This window comes from Peromyscus leucopus, chromosome 23 (genome assembly GCF_004664715.2).
Source record: "Peromyscus leucopus breed LL Stock chromosome 23, UCI_PerLeu_2.1, whole genome shotgun sequence".
Lineage (NCBI taxonomy): Eukaryota > Metazoa > Chordata > Mammalia > Rodentia > Cricetidae > Peromyscus > Peromyscus leucopus.
Genome location: NC_051082.1, coordinates 33847679 through 33861926, shown reverse-complemented (window position 1 = coordinate 33861926; position 14248 = coordinate 33847679). Strand labels below are relative to the sequence as shown.

At 47.0% G+C, this 14248-nt stretch overlaps 1 pseudogene; it reads left to right on the top strand.

The window, feature by feature from the left end:
- The first annotated feature begins 768 nt into the window (after positions 1-768).
- Positions 769-13993, top strand: LOC114699119 (annotated as a pseudogene).
- Positions 13994-14248: the final 255 nt, after the last annotated feature.

The following is a 14248-nucleotide window of genomic DNA, read 5'->3' as shown; positions in this document are numbered from 1 at the left end:
GAGGGCGTCCAAATTTGCTTCTCTATCACTGTGATAAACACTGTGACCAAAAACAACTTTGGGAGAAAAGGTACTATTTCACTTAAAAGGTCTGTCATCCAGGGAAGTCAGGGTGGAGGGGCTTGAAGCAGAAGCCATAGAGGATGCTGATGGGCTTCCTCCCAGGCTTGAGCTACCTTTCTTCAGCAGCCCAGGTCCATTTGCCTAGGGATGGTGCTGCCCACAGTGGGCTGAGCCCTCCTCCATCAACGAGCAATTAAGAAACTGCCCACCCAGGGATGCTCCAGGCCAAGCTGATCAAGGCAAATCTTCCACTGAAGTTGTTCCTTTCCAGGTGTGTCAAGTGGACCACCAAGATTAGCCATCACGGAGAAGAAAACAAAAGAGGGCACATTTTTGTTGCCCTTATCTCCCGAACTCGGTACATCCTATGTTCTTTGCTGTGGTGGCTTGCCGTAGTCTCTCAGTTCTCTTGTGGTCCTCACGTGTGGCAGCTTTCTTCACAACTCCACCTGAAATGTTCACACCCACCTACGTAGGCTGACATTTCCCCATGCACTTTTACCCTTAATTCTACACACTGCAAACAGGCATGGGCGCGATAATAGCACTATTTGCTTATTTTCTGTTTATTTCAATTGTAGCAAGGACTAACAAGGCTGTTAAATCACACCGAACGCGCACTGGCTTCTGAGCCAACACGGCGGAGAAACTCAAAACGCCGTACCTTTGAGCTGCACAGATGTTTGCAGTAGGGTGGAGGGGAATATGGGAGAGACGGCTTCTGACCCCGCTGTGTGGTTCCCGTATTCCACTAACACAGCAGCCCTCCAAGGGTGTCAGGGACCAAACATGAACCATGGAAAAGTACTAGCTGGGCCAGAGAAGAAGCCACAGGCCCTAAACCAGATGCGCCCAAAGATAACAGGTCAGGTAGGCCAGGTAGCATAGCAACAGAACAATGGGCCCTGACCAGTGACCTGATCACCTAGCACAAGACCCTCATGACTTGCACGTCCTCCTTCACCTGCACATACGGCACGTTATGCACCCCTTCCCTCCTTCCTGCCCCCTCTCATGCTATATAAGCCTTGCTGAGGAGAATAAAATTTGCAGCTTGATCAGAACCCTGTCTTGCTGTCTCCCTTTGGGTTTCCCCATTCTCTCCCACAGGTGGGTCGCCCCTGTTGACACCCCGCTGGCCAGGGCACAAGGGGACTTCAACACATGAATTGAGCAAATCTATCCAGATGCTAAAATTATGACAACAGTCTCTGCCCGGTTGTCTAGGGAGAGAAACAAGACGGGCTGAAAATATCTTCTCAGTCTCAGATCTCTCCTCGGCCAGCTGTGTTCATGCATCTGGAAGCTGCAGTGGTTTCACTGCTAGCCAAAGCCAGCAGACAGTTGATCTGATGACGCATCCGTGAACAGGCATTAGTGGGACATTCAGAATCAAGTGGCCTTGCTGAACACAGTCGCACTTCCATCCAAGGACAGCACTTCACGGGACTGGAACAGTTCCTGGCTCCATGAGGAAACGGTTTTGGTCTATTTCGCTATTCCGTCGTGATGGCTGTGCCGCTCAGCTTTGAATTTTGTGGCGATTGGTGAGGGTGAGCACGTTTCTCAACCATCCAGTTTCTGTCTTCTGGGACTCGCCCTGCTTATATCTTTGCCAGAATTGGAAACCTGGACAGATTTTTCTTCTTGGTTTTCAGGAGTTTTCTGCACATCCTGGGTATGAACTTACGTTTACTCTTCATTGATCTCTTCTCTTTTATTAAAAACAGTTTTGTTTTTTTTTTTTTAATTGGTGGCTGGAGAGACAGCCGTGGGTACTGGGAACCGAACTCTTATATTTTTGGTTGTGAGCCTAGCCTTTAACGGCTGAGCCATCTCTCCAGCCCAAATAGAATTACACTTCTTTTTTTTTTTTTTTTTTTTTTTTTTTTCCGAGACAGGGTTTCTCTGTGTAGCTTTGCGCCTTTCCTTGAACTTACTTGGTAGCCCAGGTTGGCCTCGAACTCACAGAGATCCGCCTGCCTCTGCCTCCCGAGTGCTGGGATTAAAGGCGTGGACCACCACCGCATGGCTACAGTTTTAAAATATTTATGAATGTATGTGTGTGTGTGTGTGTGTGTGTGTGTGTGTGTAAGAATGTCCAAAATGTCCAGAAAAGGGTGTGGTTTCTATTATATATATAGCAACAAAAAGAGGCTTGTCTCTGTTCAGGCTGTCACGGCGAAGTACCGTAGGCCACTGGCGTACACATAAAAGCAGCTCGTGGTCAAAGATCAGGGCTGAGTGTTCAGAGGGTTCTCTTCCAGGTGGCACACTGCTGAGATCCTGGTGAGATGAGAGCTACACAGTCCTTAAAGGTCCCTCTTATAAAGGCCCAAATGTTATTCCTGAGGGAACTGCCTTCAAGACCTAATTGTCTCCCGAGGGCAATTGTAATTCAGACTTTGCCTTATAACAACAGCACACTGTCAGCAGGGCTTCAGCGTCCTGATAAAGCACTGACATTCCGTCCACAACAAAGATTCCTTGTTTACATAAATCAGAAAGCATGCTATCTCCAAAGTTATGGGTCTAGAACAAATAATTACCATTCTTGTTTTAAAGATTTATTCGTTTATTTCATGTCTCTCTGTATGTGCCTGAGAGTATGTATGTGTACTACATGCATGTAGTACCTGCAGGGGCCAGAAGAGGGCGTCAGATTCCCCTGGAACTGGAGTTGCAGATGGTTTTGAGTCACCATGTGGGTGCTGGCAACCAAACCTGGGTCCTCTACAAGAGCAGCCAGTTCCCTTAACTGCTGAGCCACCTCCAGCCCCAAATAACCTTCTTAAAATGAACGCATGGGAGCCTGGGGATGTAGATCACTGGCAGAGCACTTACTTAGCATGCAGAAGGCCTCAGAATAGAAACAAAATAAATGGGTAAATAAAACATATAATCTGAGATCTTGAAATATATACATGGTCTCATTAGCAAAATAATTAAAGGAGTAGATAAGATGGTGTGCCTTATGGCAAGTGTAGGGAGCTTCGTGTGGCCTTCACATTTTCACATTTACATTTTTCCATGTAATTCAATCAGGCCTAACAAGTGAGATTTGAGGAGAAAGTGATTTGGAAATAAACTGAGATAAGAGCACATAAGGGCCTATTTATTTGACATTTTTGAAAAGGTAATTACGAACTGACAACTATTTTGACATAAATTCCCTACAAGCTTGTTGGGAGAAGAAGGAGCAAAGAGAGGAAAACAACAATTATCTGCCTTTGAGCTTGAACCAGCTCTCCGACAAGGGATGGTGTCTTATTAGACCGTTGGACACTGTGTTCAGCTAACCTGCTTTGGTTGGAGGCCTTTCTCATTTGACCTGGTGAGTGACAGGCTTCTGCCTCTTCATCTAGACAAGTGAATCACTGCACATCTTCTCACCACGGTGGCCTGATGACAGGGATATCTTCATATCTTTCCTAAGATGCTCTGACCTCAAAGAGTTTTTGGGGGTTGGGGGCTCTGCTTGGTTGGTTGATTGGTTTTGGGTTTTTGCCAAATGCTGATGCAAATCTCTTAGCTGGATTTCCTTCATTTTGCAGAATTCTCTTTGTCGTTCTATTGGATATGTTTGGGTCAAGTGCACAGCAAGTGTCTTGGAGCCAGTCGACCTGTCCTGGGAAGTCAGTAATCCCTTTGAAGCTAAGGTTAGCAGATAGGAGACTTGTGCTGGGGGCTGGAGAGGCGGCTCAGTGGTTAAGAGCACTTGTTACTTTTGTGGAGGACCTGTGTTCAGTTCCCAACACCCATATGACAGGTCACAACCATCTAACTTTAGCTTTAAGGGGTCGGATGCCCTCTTCTGGCCTCCAAGGGCACCAGGCATATACAGTCTACCTACATGTAGGCAAAACAAACACACACATATGAATATATGAAGTTTAAAGATAGAAAGAGATCTGTGTTTGCACCACAAGATCACAGACCAGATTCTCTAAAGCAATAGTTCTCCACCTTCCTAACACTGCGACGACCCTTTTATACAGTTCCTCATGTTGTGCTGACTCCCAACCATAACATTATTTTCATTGCCACATCATGACTGTAATTCTACTGCTGTTATGAATTTTAATGTAAACATCTGTGTTTTCCAATGGGCTTAGGTGACCTCTGTGAAAATGTTGTTTGACCACCAGAGGGGTCACGACCCACAAGTTGAAAACCATTGCTCTAAAACAACAGGATTCAAACTGCAAGAGGCTTAAGGACGATTAAAAGCATCGGCTTCTGGAGCTGCGTCCACCTGTGCACTGCATTCTGAACATAGTACTGAAGATACAGACTCTCCTGCATCACGCCAGGTCACCTCTCTCTCATCCTAATCTCACCACGTACAGACAACCATCTCGATATTGAAGCTGTGGATCTGCAGAATCAATCAAGCTTGTGTTAAAAACATTCAGAGGCATTGCCTCTATACTGAATATGTATTTTTGTCATTTTCCCCACACAATACAGAAAACCATTTACATTCCAGTGGTGATTTAAAGCCCTGGAAAGGGTTGGAATAGGTCATATACGTACACTGTGTGCAGCACATTCTACTGAGGACTTGTGCATCAACTGGCTTTGGTTCCTTCGAGGGAAGAGGCCCTGAGCCCAGCTTCACAGATGCTGAGGAGTGGTAATGTGGCTTTAAGGTGGACAAACCCCTGGGAGCAGAACAATGGATCTGCTCCAAATATTGTTATTGGTGATGAATGATTAAGTATATATCAAGTTATATAAAACACCACCAGTGAGCTCACTGAGCAGCATTGCCAATAAAACCCTTTCTAAAAAGGAGATCAATAGTAATAAAACCCCTCTGTAGATATGAGATTGAATAAAACAGCACTCAACGCACTCACTGAGCAGCATTGCCAATAAAATACTCGCTTACATCCAATAATCTTCAATAATCAAATAAATATGATGAGGCAATTCAGAATTTTCACATTTGTACCTTTAAAGCCTCCGTCAGGTGAAAATTTATAAAACCTTAATTTATGTGTGTGCATTTGCCAAAAAGTGTGATAAATGATTAACACATGATTTTTAAGAATTTTATGCATTGGACTGAGAATATAACTCAATGGTAGGGCACTTGTCTAGCATGCATGAAACCCTAGGTTCAATCCCAGTCACACACACAAGAAAGGAAGGAAGGAAGGAAGGAAGGAAGGAAGGAAGGAAGGAAGGAAAGAAAGAAAGAAAGAAAGAAAGAAAGAAAGAAAGAAAGAAAGAAAGAAAGAAAGAAAGAAAGAAGGGAGAAGAAATAGATGCTACTGAAGAATGGCATTCTAGGGTCTGAGGTTGGGGGAATGCTTAGCAGGTAAAGAGTTTACTGAGTGAGCACAAGAACCAAAATTCAGATCCCCAGAACCCACACTAAAGGTGGGCAAGTATGTTAGTCTGGGTTCTCTAACATGACAGGGCTGACAGCGTGAACATAACTGGAAAGTGAAATGGTAAGGATCGTCAGAAGAAATAAGGATCTTGATGTTGTGCAGTCTATGAGGCTGGATGCCTCAGCCGGTCATCAATCTATGTGATGGTTTGAAAGAAAATGCCCCCCAAACCCAAAGAGAATGCCACTACGAGGAGGTGTGGCCTCGTTAGAGGAAGTGTGTCACTGTGGAGGTGGGCTTTGAAGTATATATGTTCAAGTTGTACCCAGTATCTCAGACCACTTCCTGTTGCCTGCACAAGATGTAGAACTCTCAGCTACCTCTCCAGCACCATGTCTGCCTGTGTGCCACCATGTCTCACAATTGATAATAATGAAACAAATCTCTGAACTGTAAGCCACCCAATTAAATGTTTTTCTTTATAAGAGATGATGTGGTCATGGTGTCTCCTCACAACAATAGAAGCCCTAACTAAGACAGTCTATATTGGAATCCCGAAGAAGGTAGTTCTAATACAGGCAAAAGAAAGTCTCAGCAATAGGACAAACCGTAAGTAAATTTGTTGCAACTCTGTGGGTTTGGTCCCAGGTTTGGGCACCAAAATGTGAGTTTTGCAAGTCTGGGAAAGGTGTCCTGACTACCCGGGAGTCAGGTAACACCTTGAGCTGCTTAGGACAGCTCTGATGGCTGGAGCTGCCAAGAGGCAGCCCAACCCTGGAGGACGAGGTATCCCGGACACCTTGAGCAGCTCAGGACAGCTCTGCAGGGAAGGGTATCCTGACTGTTCGGGACAGTCAGGCTATACCTGGTGTGATGGGGGATGATCTCCCCAGAGGATATAGCAATTCTGCTCCTCTCCTGGAGGGCCGCTACAGCTGAGCTTTGCTCAGCCCCCACTTGAGGGGACTTCCTAGCAGAGTTCTGCTTCTCAGGCCTAAGAAATTGCAGAAATGTAGCAATCTCCTCTGGCTCAGGAGAAAAGTGTTACTTTTTCAGCTCTTTCAGCTCCTCCTTGCTCTGTCTACTGAGGGATGTCTCAGCAAGGATCTTCTCTACACCAGTGAATGAAGATCTTCACACTCAAAACTCTTTTGAAAAAGAGATTTACTTGGGAAGGAGGCGTCCAGGAAAGTAGCTGCCTCTACCAGGTTGGAGAGAACAGCTCTTTTTTTAACTGACCCGGCAGGGCGGTTTACATAGGATGTCTTGGGGGGTGGAGTCAACCAGGGGTTGACTTGGGGTCCAGGGTTCTACTGTCCTGCTCTGTGATTGGTTGCTTTCACATCTGGCCAGGGGCAGAGGTGGTTCTGATTTAAGCCAAACTATGTTTCTTTCACTGGCCTTATCTGAGCCATCTTTCCCTAGTTCTAGGCTCCAGGGTCAGGGAGGTTTCTTTAGCCAATCCCCTTTCCCTACACAGATGAATGTGCCAGCATGGTTGAAGCAAAGCAGGCAAAAAGTGAAAGCTTCCTTTTTCTATGTCCTTTTATGTGGGCTGCTACCAGAAGGTGTGCCCAGAGTGACCCAAGTGGACCCAGCTCAAACATTCAATCAAGACATTCCCCACACATGTGCCCAGCTGCCTGGGTTTAAGTTGATTCCAGATATCGTCAAGTTGGCAACCAAGACTAGCCATCACAGCGAGCATGGTAATGCCTGTAATCCCTGCACTTGGGAGGCAGGCACAGGCAGTCCCCGAAGCAAGCTGGCCAGCTAGACCATCCAGAACTGACAAGTTCCACATTCAGCAAGAGACCCTGCCTCAATAAATAAAGTGGGGCACAATCACAGAACACACTAATGTCAACTGCAGGCCTCTGCACATCCCATACACACATGTGCATGCCCCCACCACATACTACATACATGCATAAACATAATAAAATGAATTTGGGGCATGAGTTTAAGACTCGTGCCCAAATGACTTAAAAGTTCTGGCTATAAAGGAAAAGTACCACCCTGTTGTTGTTTTTCTTTAATGATTGACAGGAGGTATGAGGTCACCATGGTAATGCACCTGGATAGATCAAGGCGGTACTTCAGCAATTTTAGTTAATTTTTATCATAGGTTTTGATATCGTCACAAAACCTAACTCCCAAAATGTTAAAAATGTGATTTTTTATGAATATAAATAGATGGTATAAATCACACAAACAGACGAGCCAGCAGTTTCTGGTGACCCGTTAAAGACGGTTTCAGCAGGAGGTAAGAGAGTCTAAAGCCTGTGAGAGAAGGAGGTTGTATGTGGCCCAGGGGGAAAGAGAGTCCCAAAGTACAGTAACTAAACTAGAAGCAAAATCAATATCACACACTGCAAGGAATCCATGAACCGCAGGGTTCCCTGCTCCCACAGAGAAGAGGAGTCAGCGTACCTTCTCCGTCCCTACAATCTGGTGTCTGTATTTAGAGACGTGTTAAGCAATGGTGCCCATCACACTCACGATCAAGCCTGAGTTAGGTAAGCCTCAACTCACACAGTAGGGAATTCTCTTAGTGGAAAGCCACCAGGTCCTCTCCTTATACCACTGACAAGTTTAGAGGGCTGTTCCTCAGTAAAACATATAAGACATTTTAAATATGTCAACTTAAAGAGCCAAAAAGAGAAATATCCCCTCTCAAAAAGTTTAAGGGGCCGGGCGGTGGTGGTGGACACCTTTAATCCCAGCACTCGGGAGGCAGAGGCAAGTGGATCTCTGTGAGTTCGAGGCCAACCTGGACTACAGAGTGAGTTCCAGGAAAGGTGCAAAGCTACACAGAGAAACCCTGTCTCAAAAAAACAAAACAAAACAACAACAACAAAAAAAGTGTATGGATCTGCCTGAACAATTACGCTGCTGGTATAAGTATATGGTTCATTCTTAACCGTGTGTGAAAGAATGGGTGACTTATTTTGCCTGCTGTACATTTTCTAAGAAGACCATAGATAGCCATCAGAATCAAATTCAGAAAATGTAGCAAGTTGGATTAACTAACCCACTGTCCATATTCAAGCTCCATCAATTGTCTCAATGATGTACTTGATCTGAGTGACAGCACGCCAGGTCTGGCTGTCTGTGGGTCCTATGGATTCGAACTGAGGTCCTCACACTTGTGTGCCAACTGTTCCTACCCACTGAGCCATCTTCCCAGCACCTTAATCTTGAAGCTGAGTGGCCCGCTCTCAGCATAAGCCCCCAGCACCACAGTCTGTTAACAGCCAATGTTCCCTTACCTCAGTAAACCTTACAGCCGCCCAAGACTTCACAACAGCTAACCGTAAAGATCCAAAGCAAACTACAGGTATAATGTGAGTAAATTTCTTTGTACCTTTTAGAATTTAGTTTAGCAATTTGTATTTAATAGAAGGTCTTTCGTTTCTCTTCTGAGGAGGATGGTGGATGATATTAACTTCACGGCTAAAATAACTTTAAAGATCTAAACTATTTGACTTATTTTAAATATAAAGGCAAACTGGAAATATGCATTCACATGATGTACTGAACATGAGAGCTAATGAATTCAGTGGAGTGATGAAGGCTGTCTTCACACGAAAGGTTTTGGACCCATTAGAGAATCTTGAAGTTGGTTGTCAGGAATCCCGTCTAAAAGACACAGGAAACATGTCCCAGGCCATGCTGAGGTTGGTCAATGTAATAAAAGACTTCTTCCAATAGCTGGGACCATGGAAGGCCACGGTCTCAGAGTAAAGGAGACATTTGCTGTGGGACGGTCTGTATGGCAGATGTGTCGTTCTGATTGGTCAATAAATAAAACCTGATTGGCCGTGGCTAGGCAGGAAGTATAGGCGGGACTAACAGAGGAGAAAAAAGAACAGGAAGGCAGAGGGAGTCACTGCCAGCCGCCGCCAGGACAAGCAGCATGTGAAGATGCCGGTAAGCCACGAGCCACGTGGCAAGGTATAGATTTATAGAAATGGATTAATTTAAGCTATAAGAACAGTTAGCAAGAAGCCTGCCACAGCCATACAGTTTGTAAGCAATATAAGTCTCTGTGTTTACTTGGTTGGGTCTGAGAGGCTGTGGGACTGGCGGGTGACAAAGATTTGTCCTGACCGTGGGCAAGGCAGGAAAACTCGAGCTACAAACATTCCTTTCTTTTGCCCCTATGGAAAACTGCCTGTCTCATAACTAGGCAGAGCAGGGAAGTATTGGGTAGCCAGCAGGCTATCAGTGGCCTTGAGGGTCCTTGGAGATGGACACTGTCTCCCTACTACGCAGTGTGTAGAACCAGAAACTGAAGCTGGGCAGCTATGGTCAGATGGGGTCTGGTCTGTATCTGACCAGCCCAGAAGGTGAGGCGATCACTGTCTAGCTAGAGGATTTGGGCAAAGAAGAAAAACATACCTTGTCCATTCCCTTAAGAATTCATCCAAACAGGCTTCTCTATCATGGGTGCAGGAAAATGTCCTTCAGGGAAAAGCTATAGACTCTGGACATCATATAAACCCTGCATAAGATGTCAATGGACACAATCACCTCTTTGGGCTTTGTCTGATTTCCCACTCAGAGTGCCCTACACAATGGTCTCTCTGGTCCCTGTCCACTCCTATCCCTCATCCATGAGCAATTGGGGGACACGTATGTGTGAATCTGTGTGTGCGCACGCACACACATGCAGATATATGTGAAGACTGATGTCTAAATGTCTTCCTAAATTGTCAAACCTAGGGTTGGGGGAGGTGCCACTGTGAGGTGATGTTACCTTTAGGAGGTCCTTAAGTCATTGGAGGGTGGAAAGGGATGCCTCCACCATGGTACTCTTATCTTTTTCTCTGTTCGTCTCCTGGACATAGGAGAAGTCTAGCTTCCTGGTAGGCTCCTGCCGAGATGTGCTGCCTTGCTGCAAACCCCTGAAATGGGACAATTAATCCTTGACTGGAGTCTCCACACCTGTAAGCCAAGACCCTACCTAGATCCATCCAGGCTTATTTAATCTGATGCTCAATTGTCCATTACCCATAGAAGGTTGGCAAGTTCTTTTGAAAAACAAAACAAACAAAACCCACAAAAAAAAAAAAAGAAAGAAAAAAAAAGAAAAAGAAAAAGAAAAAGAAAACATCTGGGCTGGGGATGGAGAAATGGATCAGCAGTTGAGAGCACCTGTTGCTTTTGGTTCCCATCACTGTGGCGCTCACAACAGAGGATGAGGGTGTGCAAAGAGGCATGTTGATGAAGTGTGGCAGAAATGTTAGCAGTCTCTAGTGTGTGGGCTTTAAATCTGTGCAGTGACAAGGAGAGAGAAAACACGCACCACTGTCAGGAAAACAAAAACAAAACCCAGAGAACAATGCCAACAGAATAGAATCCAGGGAGTATATAAGACTCATGGAACTCAGGCGCTGGAGAGAGAGCCCAATGGTTAAGAGCACTTGCTGCTCTTTCAGAAGGCCCTCTGGTGATGCCTTTAGGCACCTGCACTCATATGCATATAAGCACACATAGACACACACACACACACACACACACACACACACACACACCTTGAGTTAAATCTAAAAATTAAAAGGAAATAAACAATTTGAAAACATGTGGAACTGACTTACACGAGAAAGCGTTGGCCACACCACAACCTAAGGGTATGTGCAGCCTGAAGATGTTTTTACCGAAGGGGCACTCAGGTAAGTTTGACTTCCACACAAGTTGGCGGGAGACGGTTAATCTCGACTGTCACTCAATGGGAATTAAAATCACCATGGAAACAAACCTCTGGGCATAGTGTGTGGCGAAGGAGACTTTACTGATCCAGCCAATAGCAACGAGAAGGCCCACCCTACATGTCGGTGGTACTATTGCATGTGCCCGGGTGCCAGCCTCGATTAAAAAGGAGAAAGTGAGCTGGCACGGCCCCTGTCACTCTGCTTCTTGACTATGGATGCGATGTTGCCAGTTTGCCTTGGGGTCCAGCTGCCGTGGCTCCCCCACAGACTGCACCCTTGAACGGGGACCCCTTTCTTTTTATCGAGTATTTTGTTGTCTCTGTAAGACTGGGAACTAACACAGTGTGGGAGGAGGCAGAATATTGGCATGCTAGCTCTCAAAACCTATGAATGCATTAAGTGGTAAAATGAGCTTGCGGATGAGATTAAGAATCTTGAGATGGAGGGCTGGTAGGGTGGCTCAGCAGGTAACGGCGGGTGCTTGCCACCAAGCCTGAGGACCTGAGCTCAATCCCAGGGACCCACACGGCTGAAGAAAAGAACTGACTCGGCAAGTCGTCCTCTGACCTCCACCTGAGCGCACACATGAATGAATGCATGAATGAACGAATGCAAGTGAATGAATTCATTCTTTACAAATGAATCTTGAGGTGGAAAGGTCGTCCCAAATTATCCAGGTTGGCCTGATGAAATCGCGCAAGTTGAGATTCTGAGCAGATTCTGTTCCCCTCCATCACCCCCCTGCCCCCTTCCCTCCTCCCTCCTCCTCTCATTTCTTGTGTTTTTATACTTTAGAAAGCATGTTTTTCTTTCATCTCCCTCACCACCTGGCTGCGCCTCCACCCGAGCATCAGCCGCTGCCCCCTAACAACTGCTTGTCTACTTTCTGGTAGATGTGAGCACTCTTTAGACCCCACACACGGAAGGAAACAAATGATACTTGTCTTTCTGGTTTATTTTGCTTGACGTGATGATCTCAAGTGCAACATATTTCCTACAATGACTTCGATTCATTCTTCTCTGTGGCTGAGCGAAAATTCCATCGTGTGCATATGTAATAACACTTTTGTCCACTTTTCTTTGGATGGACAGCTGGACTGAGTCCCTGTCTGGGCTATTGTAAACAGTGCCACAATCAACACAGGGGTGTGGTTATCTCTGTGGTGAACTCTCTTAGAGTCCTTCCAATAAATACAAAGAAACGGCACACAAAGGACAGTGCTGCTACTTAGAGACGGCCGGGCTGCCGATCAGGATGCCACGGTGTACGTGGGAGGTCTAGACGAGAAAGTAAGTGAACCGCTGCTGTGGGAGCTCTTTCTCCAGGCAGGGCCAGTGGTCAACACCCACATACCAAAGGATAGAGTCACTTACCAGCACCAAGGCTATGGCTTTGTTGAGCTCTTGAGCGAGGAAGATGCTGACTATGCCATTAAGATTATGAACATGATCAAACTCTACGGGAAGCCCATACGGGTGAACTAGGCTTCAGCTCACAACAAAAACCTGGATGTAGGAGCCAACATTTTCATTGGGAACCTGGACCCAGAAATCGACTAGAAGCCGCTTTATGACACTTTCAGCGCCTTTGGGGTCATCTTACAAACCCCCAAGATTATGCGGGGCCCCGACACTGGCAACTCCTTCATTAATTTTGCTTCGTTTGATGTCTGAAGACGCAGTGATTGAGGCCATGAATGGGCAGTACCTCTGCAACCGCCCTATCGCTGTGTCCTACGCCTTCAAGAAGGACTCTAAGGGCGAGCACCATGGCTCAGCAGCTGAACGACTTCTGGCAGCCCAGAACCCACTGTCCCAGGCTGACCGCCCTCATCAGCTGTTTGCAGATGCACCCCCTCCACCCTCTGCCCCCAGCCCTGTGGTTTCATCCCTCGGTTCTGGGCTTCTTCCACCAGGCATGCCTCCTCCTGGCTCCTTCCCACCTCCAGTGCCGCCTCCCGGAGCCCTCCCTCCTGGGATACCCCCAGTCATGCCCCCACCACCTCTGCCACCTGGGGCTGGAGGACATTCCCTCCCCCCAGCCCCCCCCCCCCCCCCCGCAGCGGGAACTCCAGGAGCTGGGCACCCCGGTCCACGGGCATTCACATCCACACCCATTCCCACCCGGTGGGACACCCCATCCAGGGATGTCCCAGATGCAGCTGGCCCACCATGGCCCCCATGGCCTAGGACACCCCCATGCTGGGCCTCCAGGCTGTGGAGGGCAGCCACCACCCCGGCGGCCACCTCCTGGAATGCCTCATCCTGGACCTCCTCCGATGGGCAAGCCTCCTCTAGTGCCACGACCCGTGCAGCTGGAGCACGAAATCCGGCAAGGGACAGCGAGGTTAAACAGCACTCTAGACACCCAGTTTCAGTCAGGGAAGCAGCTCTCTTTATTCGTACCAACATGAGCTTATATATGCTTCTAACAGCAGGGGGTCAAGGAATGGTTACTCTGTATCTGGAGGCAAGCCCGACACTGTTTTCCAAACAGCAAAAACCAGAGGGGAACTGATCCCCAGCACCCTCCGGAACCCACCTGCACATTTTTCACACAAACCACTTAACTGGGACAGGACAAAAAAGGGCATTTAAAATTAAGGCAGCAAACTTACTCCTGTCGACACTCGAGGGCCTCCTTTTGGATCTCCCATGGGTCATCCAGGTCCCATGCCTCCACACGGGACGCGAGGGCCTCCTCCACTGACGCCCCCTCCTGGATACACTGGTCCTCTGAGACCTCCTCCCTATGGCCCCCACCTCCTCCCTATGGCTATCAGCGGGGGGGGGGGGTCCCTCCACCCAGACCCACCCCCACGGCCCCCAGTTCCACCTCGTGGTCCACTCCCGGGCCCACTTCCTCAGTAAACTACTATCCTTTGTCTCCCTCCTACGTCCCCCCAGTATCTTGGGTCAAGCAGAGTCGCTATAGCTAATGTCCTGACCCTCTCAGCAACTCTGTCCCTGTTCCTATGTCATTTTTGTCCCCAGGGGGTTTCTCTTCATCTTTGTTTTAAAATGTTGGTCCTAACTGTTTTACACATGTATAGAGAAAATAAAATTCTACTTCTTGTTTACAAAAAAGAAAGAGAGAGAGAGAGAGAGAGAGAGAGGAAAGAAAGA